The sequence below is a fragment of the Lithobates pipiens genome, unplaced genomic scaffold, assembly GCF_037356315.1.
Source record: "Lithobates pipiens isolate NorthernLeopardFrog02 unplaced genomic scaffold, aLitPip1_a1.2 Scaffold_16, whole genome shotgun sequence".
Taxonomy (NCBI): domain Eukaryota; kingdom Metazoa; phylum Chordata; class Amphibia; order Anura; family Ranidae; genus Lithobates; species Lithobates pipiens.
Window position 1 is genome coordinate 624,420,747 of NW_027507748.1, and position 17,759 is coordinate 624,438,505.

Consider the following 17,759-nt stretch of genomic DNA (forward strand, 5'->3'; position numbering starts at 1 on the left):
CGTGTACACAAATATGCGGCCCCACTGGAATGGGCTTTATTCTGTGTGGTCGCATATTTGCGTATCTCCATTTGTGCTGGGGGCACGCTCACAGCACAGAGACCGGCGTCTCACTGAAAGCCACAGGCCCCATACTAACAATCGGAACCCAAAACTCCAGGAGTTCCAGGTCACTTGATTGCTGTAATAGCCTCTGGTTGACTACCATAGTGATGAGTTACTGTGAAGTCCACCCCCGTGTTTTCTCTCTCTGTGAATGGAGGGGAGAGATACACAGTAACTCTCCCTCTCTTTGCAGAGAAAAATAAATGTATGTAAAAATAAAACCTAGATCAAGGTTTGATCTAGGTCAGTGTCAGGGTTTGTGTTTGGGTCAGGGTCAAAGTAATTTTTTTTTATTATTATTATCAGTGTCAGTTATGCCGCATACACACGATCGGACTATCCAGCAGACTTAGTACAGTGGACCTAGTCCAGCGGACAACCCGCCGGACTTTGCATCGGAGGTCCGCCGGACTTTTCCGAGTGGACCTGCCCACATACGACTGGACTTTTCCGGCGGACAACCCCCCGGACTTTAGAAATGAACGGACTTGCCCACGCACTGAGAAATTTTCATTCATTTTGAACGCAGCTCCAGGTAGACGGGACTAGCGAAGTAAGTGAATGTCGTCTCCATCGGCGAGATTGACACCCCGCTAGCCCCGTCACCTGGTATGGACTTAAAGGGGAATCCCTATGCCGAAAAAACGGTGTGGGGGTCCCCCCAAAGTCCATATCAGACCCTTATCTGAACACGTAGACTGGCCGGTCAGGAAAGGGGGTGGGGACGAGCGAGCACCCCCCCCCGAGCCGTACCAGGCCATGTGCCCTCAACATGGGGGGGTGCTTTGGCAAAGCACCTTGTCCCCATGTTGATGAGGACAAGGGCCTCTTCCCGACAACCCTGGCCTTTGTTTGTCAGGGTCTGTGGGCAGAGGGCTTATCGGAATCTGGGAGCCCCCTTCCCCAAAGCACTCCACCATGTTGAGGGCACGTGGCCTGGTATGGCTCAGGAGGGGGGCCCCTTTCCCCAAAGCACCCCACGGGCAAGTCCGTTCATTTCAAAAGTCTGGCGTACTAGCACACAGATGGGCAGATTTTGAGTCAAAACATCTTTCTAAGTCCGCCAGACTTTTGGTAACAAAAAGTCTGCCGTAGCCCACACACGGACGGATTGTCCGGTGGACTCTGTGTATGCGACATCAGTGTCAGTGTGTTTTAGGTAGAATAAAAAACAAAGCAAAATGCACACCATTGTTTTTGGGCTGTATTACAGGTACAAACAACTAACATACACATATGTAGTATCACTGCGATCACCAGGAGCAGGAAAATGTATTTTTGGGCTTTTTCTTTTGGGGAAGGTTATGGTAGTAGCAAGAAATATACAGCTACATGTTTTTAAAAAATAATTTTTTACTATTTTAGTTTTTCTTTGATAACAATAATAAAAAAATAAAACATTCAGGAGATACCCATTACCATTTACCATCAAATAAAAGTCCAATTTGTCTTGTAAAAAACACTGTAATCCACCTAGATGCACAAAGTAATTGTGATGATATAGGTAATAAAAAATAGAGCTCTCAACTAATATGTAGCAATGAGTGACAAACTGTCAAAACTGACAAAGTGACAAACCATAGTGCTAATAACATAAAAACCAGTGATAGGAAATACCATAAGTAGTAATGATAGACCACTTAATACCCATGTCATAAGCCAGTATGTCAAATCATATGATGATCTTAACAGTCCACAAGAACTGACATAGGCTTTAAAAAATTCTTCACAGAGAGCATGTAATGGCATCACATCACCTGTACAAGCAAAGGTGTAAATAGTCATTGAATGGGAGTCCTCCTTGTGATGATAGCAAATCACACTGACAAATGAAGTGCCTATCCACCACCACAGGAATGTCTCGCTTACCAGCTTACACAAGCTAAATCGCTTGTGGCTAATACCCAACCAGGGTCTTTTCCTTCATGAATGGTGAACATGAACAGATGGCAAATCAAACCAGATGAGCTTTCACAGCACATAGGCAAGACAAATGATCGTATCCTTCCCCTGGATTCAAGGATCCTCAATTAGATACCGTATTCATGGCAATTCCAAAAAAATATATAATCACCATAATGTAAAACCGAACTTCACATTTAATAGATAAAACGTAATGCACTTATAAATGGAATGTGCAGGCGAAATATTGTTAAAAGCTGGTCGGCTATATCAAACACCCTCCTTACATAGTTACATAGTAGGTGAGGTTGAAATAAGAGACAAGTCCATCAAGTCCAACCTATGTGTCAGTATTACCTTGTATATCCCTGTATTTTGTAGATGTTCAGGTGCTAGTTTTTTTAAACAATTGATGCTCCCTGCTGAAACCACCACCTGTGGAAGGGAATTCCACATTCTTGCCGCTCTTACAGTAAAGAACCCTCTACGTAGTTTAAGGTGAAACCTCTTTTCTTCTAATTTTAATGAGTGGCCATGTGTCTTATTAAACTCCCTTCCACAGAAAAGTTTTATCCCTATTGTGGGGTCACCAGTATGGTATTTGTAAATTGAGATCATATCCCCTCTCAATCGTCTCTTCTCCAGAGAGAATAAGTCCAGTGATTGTAACCTTTCTTCATAACTAATGTCCTCCAGTCCCTTTATTAACAGGTATTTAAACCCCGACAATGAATTTCTCTTATTTGCTTTTTGGTCTGTTAACTATACCATTAAAAGCCATGCCATGACTAGCGGCAAGAATGGGAAATGTCATCATAATGGGGGGTTTTAATTATCCATACATATTAATTAGGATAAAATATTAGGAACAAAGAACACAGAGGAGAGATGGGTTTGCTTTAAGAGCATATTAAATAAGGGCATGCATCCCATTGGGAAATTAATTTAAAATAGCGAACAAAATTCCTGGGTGGCTTAACTCCAATGTAAAAATGCATATAAAAGCAAAGGAGAAGGCCTTAAAAAAATACAAGGCGGAGGGATCATCATCAGCATTCAAACTTTACAAAGAATGCAACAAGAAATGTAAGGGTGCAATTAGGGCGGCAAAGATAGAACACAAAAAACACATAGCGAAGGAGAGCAAAAAAAATCCCCAAAAAATGATTTAAGTGTATAAACAGTACAGAGGGAGGGCAGACCATATTGACCCCATAAAGTATGAGGAAGGGAATCTGGTTACAAAGGATGGTGAGATGGCGAAGGTATTGAATTTATTCTTCTCTTCTCACGAGGGAATTGGGGGGCTTCAGTAACCAAAACTTCAGTGTTTATCCTCATGACACATCACAGGAAGCACACCCATGGCTAACAGAAGACAGAATTAGAAAGAGACTTGAAAAACTTAAAGGGATTGTAAAGTGATTTTTATTTTATTTTTAAATAACAAACATGTTATACTTACCTCCACTGTGCAGCTCGTTTTGCACAGAGTGGCCCTGAACCTGCTCTTCTGGGGTCCCTCTGCGGCTGTCTCGGCATCCTCCCGCAGGTGCTTCTCACATTCATGCGAGCTCCCTCCCCTGGGGGTGCAGGCACTGTCAGATGTTTTTTCACCTTAATACATAGAATGCATTAAGGTGAAATTTTTTTTACCTTTACAACCCCTTTAACATAAATAAGTCACCGGGGCCAGATGGCTTGCACCCCAAGGGTCCTTAGGGAACTCAGTCAAGTACTTGCCAGACCAATGTTCCCAATTTTTACTGATAGTCTACTGACTGGGATGGTACCAGCTGATTAGAGAAAAGCCAATATTTAAAAAAGGGTCAAAATACATCCCTGGGGATTACAGACCAGTTAGCCTAACATTAATAGTATGCAGGCTCTTTGAGGGAATGATAAGGGACTAAATACAAGGTTGTAAACTAATGAAAACTGTATCATTAGCAGTAATCAGCATGGGTTCATGAAGAATCGTTCTTGCCAAACCATTCTCTTAACCTTCTATGATGTGAGCTGCCATCTAGATAAGCATTTGTTTATGTTGGATCTTTGGGTTTTCGGATTCTGCACGTTCATTATCGTTTGTTAAAAACGATAAAGAAAATACCCGAAATTTGGGCGAAAATGCATTCGGATAAAAACAAATGCAAATGTCTAATTAATATAGCCATTTGCTAAAGGCAAAATATGTTGTTGCAGAATCTATATTTATTTTCTGTAATTAAGCCTGGATATTTATGGCAGATGTGATCACTGTGCCACCCCTACCCCGACCATATTTCATGACCATCTTTAGGACTGTAGTACAAAATGAAAAAAAAAAAGCTTTCTGATGATTTACCTAATAATACCTCGAAGAAGGTATGGTAATTAATAGTGAGTCATTTAAACATAAAGGGAGTTTACCATAAATTTCAGTTCACCTGTTCAATTAATGGCTCTCAATATTGATTTTGTATAAATCATGATTATACTACATTGATTTTTTCAGGTCAGCCCATGTATGGAGCTGTAAAATATTCAAGAATAATTATATATAGATATGAATTTTGTTCAAATAATTTGCTGTATCATGTAAACAATTTACCTGAAAGGTCAATAATTGCCCTGTAATCACTGTACACACGTATATATGAAGAATGGTCTTTTAAGTTCTTTACTGGGCTACAGATATTGGCCTTTTAGGTGTTTCTATATGGTTCACTATGAATTAAATCTATTTTGTATACAGTTTGATTACAGATATATGTAGCGGCCACAACCCTTGCTAGGCAGCTTTGATTTGTTGGGCTTGCCAGTTACCTTCTCTCGACCTACTCTTCCACGTCTAGGGGTTCCCAGGGTTAATACCCAACGACTTGAACACTGACATAGATGAAGTCCTTTAACAAAGGTTTTATTTTGAAGTAGTAACATCCAAACAACACAGTCTCTTAGAGAACAGAGGGCACGGGTGAAGAACTTAGGCACCTTGAACTGCAGGTCTAGCAAATTCTCTACTTCCACCCAGAAAGCAGACACTAGCAGCTGGGTACTTCAAAGCTGAACAGATCTCTAGCCAGAGATCATGGCAGTCAGCACGTTGACTCAAAACTTGAACAATCCTGTGAACGTGGACAAGTTGTAACTAAAGGTGAACAGGAACCTTTTTCTCACTACCGTATCCTCAATGGTACTGGAAAAGCGTGAATTCGTCAATGTCCTTCCCAACTCCGTAACCAGGCACTTCCCAGGATGCCACTTGCTGGCCCTCCTCCGAAGAGTCCTCCCCGGTCCCTTCCATGAGCTGTGGTGCCTCTCCAAGCCAAGAGAGCACCTGGACACCTTGAATCCTCCCTCAGTTACTGCGCCTCGGACCAGCCAGGTCTGAGACTCGGGAACAGACGGATCCCCGCCCCAGCCCAGACAGGTCTATCAGGGGCCTTCAACAGGAACATGTTGCGGGATGTTGAACACCCCGTGACCGGGACCCCTCACGGGGCTACCCCGGTCCTGGAACCAGAACTGACCCTACGGGTCTCACGAACTCCTCTCCCTGAACACGTGACCCACACCTCTTAACCTCCCTGGCGGTATGATAATTTCGGATTTTAGGTGCTGAAAGCGGTACAATTATTTTGCATGAAAATTTGGCTTTTTATATTGTAGTCCTGTAATTCTTAGGAATAACTCACATAAATCTGTCCAAACCAGAGTCTAGCAGACATCCCGGGTATAATAAAGTTTGAAAAATGAAATCATAAATTATAATATAATAAATAACTAGAAATAATTATACCAAATAATAATATTACAATAATAAAAATGATTCAATAATGTAATCAAATCAAAAACACTGAAATTTGCTCAGTTGCAAAATTGTCACTGTCATTACTTTTCAATATTTGATGGCGGATCTCCCCACAAATCGCTATCCCTCAATTCTGCGAGTGATTCTAATTTATTATCGCTGTTTTCTAGCTGGTCTAAAATCATTTTTGATGTAAAGGGACAGTTTTGGTTGCTATGGACAATCTCCAGTTTCCAGGCATAAAGAACAGTTTTTATAAGATAAAACTGCATGCAGGACACTGGACAGAACACTAGGGACAAGATTACATTATACTGTATGTATAGTGTGTGTTTCTCCGTCCCTGTGCGTCGCAACGCTCACAGGGAATGGAGATCAGCTCCGTGATAGATCGAGCGGAGCACGTCTCTCTCGTACAGCGTGGGGACATCGCTGGATCCAGGGGACAAGGTAAGTAAAGTCTCCCTGCATTCAGCGATGCGGTCCCAAGTCTGGCTCGGGGGTTACCGCTTTTGGTATAAAATCTCCACCCGAGCCAGACTCGGGAATACCGCCAGGGAGGTTAAGCACTCCCACTGATTGGCTCGGAAAAGGCTGATACCTAAACATCCAACCAGACCTGGTTCTGGCCTGTCATGTGCACCTCACTGTTCACATGACCAGGCAGAACTTCCAAACACAGCCTGGCCAGACTGGTGTCAAGGCCTACCTACACAATTAACCCTCAGAACCCCTACTGTTCTGAGGCAAAAACTACATTTACAAGCGTATGACATTTTGTCCAAAATATCATCCGCTACATATATATACTCATACTTTAAACCACTTCATGCATGTGCACTGCAGACCCTGATCCTCCCAATCTAAAACTGGAGGAACAGCAAACCCCTGGCCCAAATTTCTCCTATAATACAGGGATTATTGCTGGGAGTGAGGGTAAGCTATAGACCTCCCTTCCATACATACATTGAAAAAAGGATAGCAGTGTACACCACTGGTGGTCAACTTACTCAATTTGCCTGTTTGAATCCCAACCATGATACTACCTGCCTGGAGTTTGCATGTTCTCCCTCTGCCTGTGTGGGTTTTCTCTGGGTACTCCGGTTTTCTACCACACTCCAAAGACATGCTGGTAGATTAATCGGCTCCTGTATAAATTTGTCCTTGTATGTGTATGTATGAATATGAATTATGGATCTTAGATTGTAAGCTCCTTGAGGACAAGGACTAATGTGAATGCACAATATATATGTAAAGCATTACATACATTGATGCCGCTATATAAATACTTGTAATAAATAAATAAAAATATAGGGAACTTCTAATGCAGCTTTTGAATCATCGAAGTGCCACACATATTATTCAATGTATTCATTGCTACAGAAAACTGATTAAGGACATAATTCAGTAGATAACCATAGACTGGAGATATGCTACAGAAGTTGGCGGAGATTGGGGACATGCCAGAAGATAGTCAGGCACTGAAGACATGTTACACAAGACCAGTGGCGTAGCATGGGGGGTGCGGGGGGTGCCGTGGCCCCCCTGGCACGACATTTAGGGGGCGCAATTTAGTGCCAGTAGTGTCACTACTGGCTGCCTCCTCTTAAATTTCATTTCCTGTGTCCCTGGCGCTCCGGCCGCCATGTACAGTGTTCGGCGCCCTGTGATTGGAGGTATGGGGGTCATGAGCAGCGCGGGGCTGAAGTCCCGCCTCTGCACGTGACCCCCATACGACTAATCACAGTGCGCCGGACACTGTACATGGCAGCCAGAACAGTAATGAAAAGCTGCCGCCGTCTTCTCCTCCTCCTCCCCCTCCTCCGCACCCATGCAGGACAAGCAGGTGAGGAGGAACATGAACACAGACTGGGGAGAGGCAGAGAGCAAGAGAAGAGAGAGAGAGAGAGAGAGGAGAGAGGCAGAGAGCGAGAGAAGAGAGCAGGAGAGAGACAGAGAGAGGCAGACAGAGAGAGACACAGAGACAGAGAGAGAGAGAGAGAGGCAGGGAGAGAGGCAAAGAGAGGGACAGAGAGAGAGAGAGAGAGAGAGAGAGAGAGGCAGAGAGAGGGGCAGAGAGAGAGGAGGCAGAGAGAGAGAGAGAGAGAGAAAGAGAGGGGCAGAGAGAGAGAGAGAGAGGGGGGCAGAGAGAGAGAGAGGCAGAGAGAGGGGAAGAGAGAGAGAGAGAGGCAGAGAGAGAGAGAGAGAGAGAGACAGAGGCAGAGAGAGACAGGGGCAGAGAGAGAGAGAGAGACAGGGGCAGAGGCAGAGAGAGAGACAGAGAGAGAGAGAGAGAGAGAGAGGCAGAGGCAGAGAGAGAGGCAGAGAGACAGAGAGACAGAGGCAGAGAGAGAGAGACAGAGGCAGAGAGAGAGAGACAGAGGCAGAGACAGAGGCAGAGAGAGAGAGACAGAGGCAGAGAGAGAGAGAGACAGAGGGAGAGAGAGAGACAGGCAGAGAGAGAGAGCCAGAGAGAGAGAGGCAGAGGGGCAGAGAGACAAAGAGAGAGAGGCAGAGACAAAGAGACAGAGAGAGAGAGGCAGAGGGGCAGAGAGACAGAGAGAGACAGGCAGAGAGAGAGAGGGGCAAAGAGACAGAGAGAGAGAGAGAGAGAGAGAGAGACACAGAGACAGCGAGACAGAGGCAGAGAGACAGAGGCAAAGAGAGAGAGATAGAGGCAGAGAGAGAGAGGGGCAGAGAGAGAGAGAGAGGCAGAGAGAGAGAGAGAGGGGCAGAGAGAGAGAGCGACATAGGCAGAGAGAGAGCGACATAGGCAGAGAGAGAGCGACAGAGGCAGAGAGAGAGAGACAGAGGCGGAGAGAGAGACAGAGAGAGAGAGAGAGAGAGGCGGAGAGAGAGAGAGGCAGAGAGAGACACAGAGAGAGGCAGAGAGAGAGAGAGAGAGAGAGTTACTGTAGGCAGGACAGTATAGTGGTCAGCGTAGTGGACAGTATAGTGGTCAGTTTAGTGTAGTGTAAAGTATAGTGGTCAGCGTAGTGTAGTGGACAGTATAGTGTACAGTGTAGTACAGTAGTCAGTGTAGTGTGTAGTATAGTGGTCAGCATAGTATAGTGGTTAGTGTAGTGTACAGTGTAGTGGACATTTTAATGGTCAGTGTAGTGGACAGTATAGTGGTCAGTGTAGTGGACAGTATAGTATAGTGGTCAGTGTAGTGTAGTCAACAGTATAGTAGGTTAGTGTAATGGTCAGTATAGGAATCAGGTAAGCCAGTACTATTGTATTTGAAGGAACTCGAGGGAGTGCTAAAAGTCTGCAGGTTAGGAGGCGCAAATTACTTGCCTTGCCCCGGGGTGCTGATAGCCCACACTACGCCACTGCACAAGACAGCTAGAGGTAACTGTCATGCTGCCTACAGCCTCCTAAAAACTACTGATGCCACTTTTGATATTACTCTTGGCAAGATCCATAAAAAAATGTGGATTAAAAGAAAAATATGTAAAAAGTGGATGGTCAGCACACAAAAGGAAGAAAGTGTGCAAGATATAAACCAACCCATTTAACCAGCAGATGCCAGTCTAATGAATATTTCACATCTGCTGACCCTGAGTAGGTGCTTAGGTGGGAAACACTAGGGCCACTTTCACACTGGTACACTTTTTCTGTGCTTTTCCAGGGTCACAAAAGCACAAGAAAATTATTCCCCATGAAATCTTATGTAACTATTCACACTGCAGGTGCACTGTGCTTTGAAAAATCCTGCATGCTTCATTGACATTATGGAAGGTGCCTTTTTGGTGCAGTTTTTCAAAAGCACACCAAAAAGGCACCTTCTAGTATAAAGCAATAAAAACACATCCACATTGCAAAGTGTGAAAGGGCCCTAAGCTGCACAAAAGCACATCAAAAGGGCATCAAAGGCACATTAGTGTGAAAGGGCCCTAACTACTAGTGACTGGGGCCCAACAGAAGCATAATAACAACCAAAGGATCACAGGTTGGGCAGCACGGGTTTAGATAAAACAAAGGACCCAAGCTACAATGGGTTAGGGAATGCAACAAGAAAAAAGGGAGGCCAAAAGAGGGCTGGGGAATCACCAACCCCCGGGACTTTAACGGTATCAAATCAAAAGAAATGTTTACAGAGAAAAAAATCTTGATATATAAAATATTACAATTTTATTTAAGCTATACACAATTTTAAACATTCATAAAAACAGATGATTTAACATCAATTTGCCAGAAAGAGCATAATTATGTTTGATCCCATTTTTCACCAAACAAAAAGAGTGAAAAGAAGGCAGGCTGCAATCATTCTCAACATGTTTCGCCCGGAGTGGGCTTCTTCAGGAAAAACTGATTGGGCAGCCAACAAAGCTAAAATGATAGATAATAAAGAATGAATGTTACTGTCAGTTGGTGTATAGAGTAACAACAATTATTAATAAAGTAACAAGAAATTGATATAAATAATGTTCACATACAATCGAGTTATAAAGAACACAGATACATGGTGTATTTTAAATAAATAAGTTGTGAATTACAATCAATAAGTATCTCACCGGAATTGCCAATGCTCCAAAGAATTCAAAATCTTAGACAACAGTCAAAGTAGGATAATGTTAAAGAGAGTCTCTCTATATTTGTTATAGCGAAAAAACGCATACATCGGAGTGAAGTTTGATGCCTAAAGGGAATCTGCAGAGAGAAATAAAACATTCAGGAGATATAAGACAATAAAGAATCTCCAATTGGACCCTTTAACAGAGAAAGGGCCAATTAAAAAATTAAACTCAGAATACATATATCAAGAATATGATGAATTACCATAATGGTGACGTTGAATCAATGAAAATTTGTAACCAAGATTATGTAAATTTCCAAAGTGGGTCAAAGTCAAACATAGTCTGTTTGAAAATGGACGTAATGATTAAAGCTGGAAAAAATAAATAAAAGAAATGCTATTGAGAAATAATTCCAATAGTCTATATATCAGAGAAGTAATATCAAACAAAAGAGAAGCATCAGATAGAGCCCATTAATATGGGTTCATTCGTAGAGCTGTGGCTGAAGATGTAAAGAGTCAGCTTACCCAAGGTTGGCTGTCTAATGTATGCGTAGTATACATCCAGTTCCATCAATTGCCAAGAGGCAACTGATGGAAAAGAGGGATTTTATGCCTCTCCAGCTCGGCGGCGTCTGACGTCACCGCCAAGCTGTGGGCGGAAACAAAGCAGGAGAAAGGAAGGGCTCGTTCCGGTCCTCTTGCGATAGAAACGAAGTGCGCATGCGCGAACGTCGCGGCGCGGCTCCGCGCATAGGACGCTGTACGTGCTGAAGCTTCGGTGGCCATTTTGGAAACTACAGGATAGAATAGACTCGTACGGAGGCAAAGCAAGTGTTCCGCACGGCGTGCGAAGCCATGGCGGCCATTTGCAAAAAGGCAAATGGTCTGCTCGAGACGGACAAGTTAGTAGGGAACAGATACCCCTAATGTAAAGGGCATATATCTCCCGAAGGAGTGATGTAATTATGCGCCTATTCTTGAACTCTGAAAGAGGGGCCAGTGACCTGTCTAAATCAAACAGATAAATAAGATATAGCCAACAAGAAAAAATGCATATCCCCAAAAAAAAAAAAAAATATTATGCATATTTATTGCCTATAACTGGAATACTCAGTAGATGAAAAAGGCCACTTCAAAACATCAGTTAGTATCTTGGCAACAAAGCAAAAGAGTATCATTATCGTGTCAAAAATGCTTGTTCGAAGTGATATAAATAATATAAATTGAGCATGTTATATAATCAACAAGAGTTAAAACAAATATTGATGAAGAAACAAGAAAAAAGTAATAGATAAACAGAGTGCAAGAGAACAGTGAACAGCCCAAACTTAATCCCATTGATAAGGGGAACCTACAAGGTTGGGCCGCTGATTGATTAACAGGACGCAACAGAAATTTTCCTAGTTCCCCGGGGCGCCCATACAGAGACCCGGTTCAAAATATCGGCGGCAAACTTCACTTTGCAGGTTAAATTAGAAAGTAGTTTAATTTAGAAATCTTTTGGTGGGTGGAGCTGTTGGCAAATTCGGAGAGATTTACAGACATAGAAAAAAAAAAGGGAGAAAATGACCCTATAAAAAAGGTTTGAAACTGAAAGCTTCATTGAGGCCCGGTGCCTCTGTGGCCCTAAGGTCAAAGATCCAGCGGGCCTCTCGTTGCAGAAGAGTTTGATTGTAATTGCCCCCTCTGTCACCTCGCGTGTTCCAGAGCAAAAAAATGCATTTTAGTGTCGTCAAAATTGTGGAAAAGGCCCATATGGCGACTGATGGGGGTCTCCATTTTCTTTCCACGCACCAGGGAAACATGGTCCCTGATGCGGTGAAAGAAAGGTCTCTTTGTCTTACCTACATAGTAGGCACCGCATTCACACATCATAATGTATACGATGCCCACCGATACACAAGTGACAGAGAATTTGGGTTTATACACTCGACCATTCGGCAACAAAATTGAGTCAGAGGCAAAGATGTGCCGACAAAAACTACATTTATGGCACGGCCTGGATCCCATCATTGATTTAGAAGGTATAGAGGTTGGAGGCACATAATGGCTTCTGACCAGTGTGTCTCTAATTGATCGCGATTTCCTAAAGGTTATTTCTGGATGAACCCTTACGAATTTTGAAATCTTAGGGTCACCCAATAGAAGATGCCAGTATTTGCTTAGAATCTCACGTATCTGAAAATGCTGAGTACAATAGCGAGTGATCAATCTCACTCCTTCATTTGATTGGGTAGATTTATTATCATGTAGAAGAGAGGATCTAACATGTTTATTAGCTCTAGCATAAGCTTTTTTCAAACATTTATTGCTATAACCACGCTGCTGTAAACGCTTTTTTAGTTGTTTGGCCTCATATTCAAAATCAGCTGCGCTGCTGCAATTGCGTTTGAGACGGAGGTATTGTCCGTAGGGAATGCTGGTCACCAAAGGTTTAGGGTGCGAACTGGAGGCATGCAAGATGGTGTTTGCAGCCGAGGGTTTCCTGAAGAGAGTGGAGCCAATTTCACCTTTCTCATTAGCATAAATTTGAATATCCAGAAAGGTAATAGACGTCTTACTTTTTTCCATCGTGAATTTCAAATTATAAGTATTGATTTTAAGCGCTTCCATAAAATTGGACAGCTCAAATTCAGTTCCTGTCCAAATGAGGAAAATATCGTCTATATACCTACGCCAGACCGGAATCTGGCAGAGATATTCAGACAAGTCCTCACGATGGAAGATATGGCGCTCCCACCCCCCCAGGTACAGGTTAGCATAAGAGGGGGCACATTTGGTCCCCATAGCCACCCCCTGCACTTGGAGGTAGTGGGAGCCGCCAAAAATAAAGATGTTGTTGTTCAAAATGAAAGAAAGCAGTTTTAAAACCAACTGATCATAGTTGGTTTGTACCTCGCCAGTCTCGGAAAGGAAGCCCTCCACAACTCTCAAACCAAGATCATTAGGTATAGAGTTGTAGAGGGCCTCCACATCGAGAGTGACGAGCCAGGAGTTCTCAGGAATAACCATACCGTCCAGTGCTCTGAGTAGATCTCTAGTATCTTGTAGATAAGAAGATAAACTTTCCACAAAGGGGCGAAGGTAATCATCTACAAGAGCACTGGCGGGTTCAGTGAGGCACCCATTGCCCGAGACTATAGGGCGACCAGGTGGATTTTTGGCATTTTTGTGGATTTTCGGTAACGCATATAAGGTAGGGGTCTTTGGATCAATTACATTTAGATATTCCCATGTTTTTTTGTTTATAACTCCCTGATGGTAAAATGTTCCAATTAATTTTCGAAATTGAGTGATGATATAATTTACATGACTCTCTGGGATTCTTCTATACCACTCCTTATTAAGAAGTATATTGTTGACCATTTGTTCATATTGGGCTGTGTCCATGACCACCAAATTCCCCCCCTTGTCAGAGGGTTTAATGATTAGATGGGACTGATTTTGTAAAGCAGTCAAGGCTGCCTTCTGTTGAGTAGATAGATTGTTTTTTTTGAGGGTAACCATTGAGTTTTGCAGATCTCATTTGTTACCTGCTGCGTAAAGGCCCATATATTAGGGTTCCCTTGCAGAGAGGGGAACTTAGTTGACTTAGGTCTATAGTCTTTAGGGCATGGTGCAGCTAACAAAGAAGATGGTGAAGTGAGACGGTAAGGATCAGAGCCATCACGGGCTAAAGTATCCGCCTCCTCTAGATCTGTCTCATCAATGTGTCCCTCCATCCACAGTTCCATCAGGTCTTCCATGGCCTTAATGTCTTTAACGGTAGGTACCGGGGTGGAAGATGGAAGGGTGGAAAGTTTTGTTAAAGAGTTGGATGGTCCTGATTGATCATAAAGGACACGGAACGTCAATTTGCGAGCGAAAAGATTAAGATCCTTTACTAATTCGAACTTGTCAATATTTTGAGTAGGACAAAAGGTTAATCCTAATTGCAGTACAGAAATTTGAGCATTCGTTAAAGGAATAGAGGATAAATTAATTATTTCAAGATGGCTTTGGGTTGTTTGGGGACAGTCCCCAAAAGATCTTTCTTTGGATCGTGTACCGGTTGGGTAAATATCGGGGCCGTACGAAAACCCGGGTCAGCAGTAGCCGCGGCTCGGCCCGAAATACTGTCGGGCAGAGTCGCGGGTAGCGCTGAATCAAGTATACCGATAGATGTGTCAAGTGAAGTGTGTGTTTTCACGTTACCGGTCATTTTAGCGAGTGCGGCACGGGTGTTCATAGGCGTGCGATTCTGAGTAGGCCTTGGCTTGCCACTTAGATCTTTTCCTGTGCCATTCGTACGATTATAAATATGAGGTACATGTTGACGAGATGTACCAGATTGCTCCGTGGCCTGTGAAAGGGAAACAGAAACAGATGATTGAGATGATGTATCCGAATCCGAAAAATCTGACCTACCAGATTTTGAATTCGAAGATCTTTTGGAAAACGAAGTTTTCTTTGGTTTATTACGTGGTGTCCAATTGTAGGCTTGATGGTTATCGTAAGCCAGTTTGTCCCTCATAAATTTATTTTCTTTAGTTTTCAAAAGATCTGCAACATATTGTTCTAAATTAATTCTTAATGTATTTTCTCGTTCAATAAAGAGTGTTTCATTGGTGATAAACTGATTCTCCTCATATAATTTCTTGATTTCTGCGTCCACTATCCCCAACTCCTGGGAGTAGTGGGTGCAGAGTAATTGCATCATAACTGTTGAGCAATGTTGTAAATTAGTTTCCCACTGAGTCTTGAAATCTGCTTCCAATTTATGAATGGTAGGAAAAATTTGAATCCTCAAACCCCAAGGAGTCATGTGATCATCTATATATTTAAGAAAATATTGTTTATTCCAATAAATACGAGATTTTTTTTCCAGCATTCGCTGGAGTCTTTGGAAGAAGCGATCCATCGACAAACCTCCCATTGTGGCATTTTGGGACTGTTGAAAAGAGTCCATTAAGCCAGCAAAAGCGCTTCCACAATATTGAGCCATACTAAAAAAAAAAAAAAAAAAAAAAAAAAAAAAAAAAGGTAAGTCTGTAAGCAAGCATATAAATAATCCTGCATATATATAAATTGTATCTGTTAATCAAACTTATATATAAAATCGTACTACAATAGAATAAGTTAACTGAAAGAGTCCCACTCTCTACTAAGGTGAGGGGTGGATAACACCCAAAATTTAACGGACATTAAGGGAAAAAGATTTTTGAGAGAGAGGGAGTCTTAACAGATTATGGATACCACGTCCCCATATTAATGAATGCAACAAGAAAAAAGGGAGGCCAAAAGAGGGCTGGGGAATCACCAACCCCCGGGACTTTAACGGTATCAAATCAAAAGAAATGTTTACAGAGAAAAAATCTTGATATATAAAATATTACAATTTTATTTAAGCTATACACAATTTTAAACATTCATAAAAACAGATGATTTAACATCAATTTGCCAGAAAGAGCATAATTATGTTTGATCCCATTTTTCACCAAACAAAAAGAGTGAAAAGAAGGCAGGCTGCAATCATTCTCAACATGTTTCGCCCGGAGTGGGCTTCTTCAGGAAAAACTGATTGGGCAGCCAACAAAGCTAAAATGATAGATAATAAAGAATGAATGTTACTGTCAGTTGGTGTATAGAGTAACAACAATTATTAATAAAGTAACAAGAAATTGATATAAATAATGTTCACATACAATCGAGTTATAAAGAACACAGATACATGGTGTATTTTAAATAAATAAGTTGTGAATTACAATCAATAAGTATCTCACCGGAATTGTCAATGCTCCAAAGAATTCAAAATCTTAGACAACAGTCAAAGTAGGATAATGTTAAAGAGAGTCTCTCTATATTTGTTATAGCGAAAAAACGCATACATCAGAGTGAAGTTTGATGCCTAAAGGGAATCTGCAGAGAGAAATAAAACATTCAGGAGATATAAGACAATAAAGAATCTCCAATTGGACCCTTTAACAGAGAAAGGGCCAATTAAAAAATTAAACTCAGAATACATATATCAAGAATATGATGAATTACCATAATGGTGACGTTGAATCAATGAAAATTTGTAACCAAGATTATGTAAATTTCCAAAGTGGGTCAAAGTCAAACATAGTCTGTTTGAAAATGGACGTAATGATTAAAGCTGGAAAAAATAAATAAAAGAAATGCTATTGAGAAATAATTCCAATAGTCTATATATCAGAGAAGTAATATCAAACAAAAGAGAAGCATCAGATAGAGCCCATTAATATGGGTTCATTCGTAGAGCTGTGGCTGAAGATGTAAAGAGTCAGCTTACCCAAGGTTGGCTGTCTAATGTATGCGTAGTATACATCCAGTTCCATCAATTGCCAAGAGGCAACTGATGGAAAAGAGGGATTTTATGCCTCTCCAGCTCGGCGGCGTCTGACGTCACCGCCAAGCTGTGGGCGGAAACAAAGCAGGAGAAAGGAAGGGCTCGTTCCGGTCCTCTTGCGATAGAAACGAAGTGCGCATGCGCGAACGTCGCGGCGCGGCTCCGCGCATAGGACGCTGTACGTGCTGAAGCTTCGGTGGCCATTTTGGAAACTACAGGATAGAATAGACTCGTACGGAGGCAAAGCAAGTGTTCCGCACGGCGTGCGAAGCCATGGCGGCCATTTGCAAAAAGGCAAATGGTCTGCTCGAGACGGACAAGTTAGTAGGGAACAGATACCCCTAATGTAAAGGGCATATATCTCCCGAAGGAGTGATGTAATTAATTAATTTTATTTCTCTCTGCAGATTCCCTTTAGGCATCAAACTTCACTCTGATGTATGCGTTTTTTCGCTATAACAAATATAGAGAGACTCTCTTTAACATTATCCTACTTTGACTGTTGTCTAAGATTTTGAATTCTTTGGAGCATTGGCAATTCCGGTGAGATACTTATTGATTGTAATTCACAACTTATTTATTTAAAATACACCATGTATCTGTGTTCTTTATAACTCGATTGTATGTGAACATTATTTATATCAATTTCTTGTTACTTTATTAATAATTGTTGTTACTCTATACACCAACTGACAGTAACATTCATTCTTTATTATCTATCATTTTAGCTTTGTTGGCTGCCCAATCAGTTTTTCCTGAAGAAGCCCACTCCGGGCGAAACATGTTGAGAATGATTGCAGCCTGCCTTCTTTTCACTCTTTTTGTTTGGTGAAAAATGGGATCAAACATAATTATGCTCTTTCTGGCAAATTGATGTTAAATCATCTGTTTTTATGAATGTTTAAAATTGTGTATAGCTTAACCACTTGCCGACCGCCGCACGACGATATACGTCGGCAGAATGGCACGGGCAGGCATATGGGCGTATATATAAGTCCCTGCCTGCCCGCGGGTGGGGGGCCCGATCGGGCCCCCCCCCGGTGCCTGCGGCGGTCGGCATTTCTTCGAGAGCGATCCGGGAT

General features: G+C 42.2%; 2 long non-coding RNA genes across 2 annotated transcripts; both read right to left on the reverse strand.

Moving 5' to 3' along the window:
• Positions 1-9,923: 9,923 nt before the first annotated feature.
• Positions 9,924-10,998, reverse strand: LOC143984484 (uncharacterized). Its single transcript, XR_013274881.1, has 4 exons — positions 10,854-10,998; positions 10,589-10,697; positions 10,324-10,459; positions 9,924-10,138 (listed from the first exon to the last, which is right to left on the reverse strand). It is a non-coding gene; the product is annotated as an uncharacterized LOC143984484 (long non-coding RNA).
• Positions 10,999-16,099: 5,101 nt separating this feature from the next.
• LOC143984485 (uncharacterized) lies at positions 16,100-16,765 on the reverse strand. The gene is made up of 3 exons (XR_013274882.1): positions 16,621-16,765; positions 16,356-16,464; positions 16,100-16,226 (listed from the first exon to the last, which is right to left on the reverse strand). It is a non-coding gene; the product is annotated as an uncharacterized LOC143984485 (long non-coding RNA).
• Positions 16,766-17,759: the final 994 nt, after the last annotated feature.